This window comes from Hippocampus comes, unplaced genomic scaffold, assembly GCF_001891065.2.
Source record: "Hippocampus comes isolate QL1 unplaced genomic scaffold, H_comes_QL1_v1.1 scaffold288, whole genome shotgun sequence".
NCBI classification, from domain to species: domain Eukaryota; kingdom Metazoa; phylum Chordata; class Actinopteri; order Syngnathiformes; family Syngnathidae; genus Hippocampus; species Hippocampus comes.
Genome location: NW_017805332.1, coordinates 1 through 2,335, shown reverse-complemented (window position 1 = coordinate 2,335; position 2,335 = coordinate 1). Strand labels below are relative to the sequence as shown.

The window sequence follows — 2,335 nt, the reverse complement described above, 5'->3', positions numbered from 1 at the left end:
ATACAAATGAAGATCCAAATACTGCGTTTGACGCCTTTCAGTAAACCATAATTTCCTTATATGACAAGCATTTCCCAGTAATTAAGGTCTCTAGAAAGTACAAAGACCAAAGCAGGCCATGGATAACAAAAGGAATAGAAAATGCATGTAAAAAGAAAAACAATCTGTCCAAGTCGTTTCTAAAATCCAGAACCAAAGAAGCTGAAACAAAATACAGGACTTATAAAAACAAATTAGTAAATATTATAAGAACCAGCAAGAGAGACCACTTTCATGCACTATTAGAGCAAAATAAAAGCAACACTCAAGAAATATGGAAAATTTTAAATCATGTAATGAGAAATAGCTCTAAAAAAGTAAATTATCCGGAGTATTTTATGAAAGATAAAAATACCATTATTGAGGATACTGCACAAATAGCAAAGGAATTTAATGAATATTTTGTTAATATCGGCAGTAACTTAGCAAAACAACTTCCTGATCGAATAAATTCTTTTGAAATCGATAAATACATAGAAAAAAATTCTTCCACAATGTTTCTTACTGCTGTGAATCAAAATGAAATATTAAATATTGTAAAAACATATAAAAGTAAAAAGTCAACTGACTGTTTTAATATTGATATGACAATAGTAAAACAGATTATAGAATTTGTAGTGCGACCTTTTACATACATATGCAACCTGTCATTTAAAGCCGGTGTTTTTTCCATCAAAAATGAAAACAGCTAAAGTCATTCCAATTTTTAAAAGTGGAGAAAGATATTTTTTTACAAATTATAGACCAATATCATTGCTACCACAATTTTCAAAAATATTAGAAAAAATATTTTCTCGCAGACTTGATAACTTCATAAATAAACACGTGCTATTAAGTTAAAATCAATATGTCTTCAGAGAAAAACGGACCCCCTTAATGGCAGTAATGGAGTTTGTGGAAGCAATAGCTACTAATATAGACAATAAAGAATTCACGGTTGGGATTTTTCTAGATCTAAAAAAAGCTTTTGATACAATAGATCATACTATATTATTGAATAAATTAGAGCGATATGGTATCAGAGGCATAGCATATAAATCGATTGAAAGTTATTTAGAAAACAGATATCAGTATGTGCAGTTCAATAACAAAAAATCCAACTCACTGAAGATTACCCTTGGAGTGCCTCAGGGATCAGTGCTTGGACCAAAACCATTCATTTTATATATAAATGATATCTATAGTGTTTCAAAACAATTCAAATGTGTCCTATTCGCTGATGACACAACCTTTTACTGCTCTGGAAATAATATGGAACAACTCCTGAAAACTGTGGAAAATGAATTAACCACATTAAAAAACTGGTTTGGCAGAAATAAACTATCCTTAAATTTAACAAAAACTAAGCTAGTTGTTTTTGGTACGAGACCAATTAAAGACCAAGTTAAAATAAAGATAAATTCAATTGAAATAGAACGAGTTTATGAAAACAAGTTTCTTGGACTAGTAATAGATAGTAGATACTAAACTATCCTGGAAGCCACACATAGATAACGTTCAAAGAAAAATATCCAAAACTATCGGGATACTCCACAAAACTAAGGATGTGTTGAATAAGAGTTCCTTGTAGACATTATATGATTCATTATTACTCCCATATATGACCTACTGTATGGAAATATGGGGGAACGCCTGTAAAACAAACACACTCCCTGTCTTAAAACTACAAAAAAAAAGCAATCAGAATAATCAATAGGTCTAACCATATAGAACCCACAAATCCACTATTCATCAAATTAAACACAATGAAATACTACGACCTGGTTGATTTCAAAATTGCCCAATTAATTTATAAAGCACATAACAATCTCCTTTGCCAAAATATCCAGAAGCTTTTTGAAATTAGAGAGAGCAGTTATAATCTAAGGGGTACTAATCAATACAAAAAAAAATCCAGAACAAGAACAACTAATCAATACAAAAAATCCAGAACAAGAACTAGCATTAAGCAAAGGTGTGTATCAGTAATAGGTGTCAACCTGTGGAATAATCTTGAAACGGACCTGGAAATGAATAAATCTCTGGAGGAGTTCAAAATTAGATTCAAAAGATTAGTACAGAAAAACTACATGAATCAGAATTAAGAAGATAAATTTGATATACTTATAAAATATAGTATTACAACTGTTTGTTCTTGTTTTGGATATTTGATGAACTTATCAATTGTACTCAAGAAATGCAGTAATTATAATGAATATGAGAAAATTGAAACAAAAAGGAGAAAGAACAATTATACATATACAAACCGAAAGGTGTATAGTTAGAAAAGGATAGTATACATAATGGTAAAAGTATT

At 29.9% G+C, this 2,335-nt stretch overlaps 1 long non-coding RNA gene across 1 annotated transcript in view; it reads right to left on the bottom strand.

Annotated features, from left to right (window-relative positions):
- Positions 1-1,246, bottom strand: part of LOC109516843 (uncharacterized) — a 2,583-nt gene extending 1,337 nt beyond the window's left edge. The window contains exons 1-2 of the long non-coding RNA XR_002168431.1: positions 1,235-1,246; positions 905-911 (exon numbers count right to left, since the gene is read on the bottom strand). This is a non-coding gene — a long non-coding RNA (uncharacterized LOC109516843). The remainder of the gene's footprint in view (positions 1-904; positions 912-1,234) is intronic.
- Positions 1,247-2,335: the final 1,089 nt, after the last annotated feature.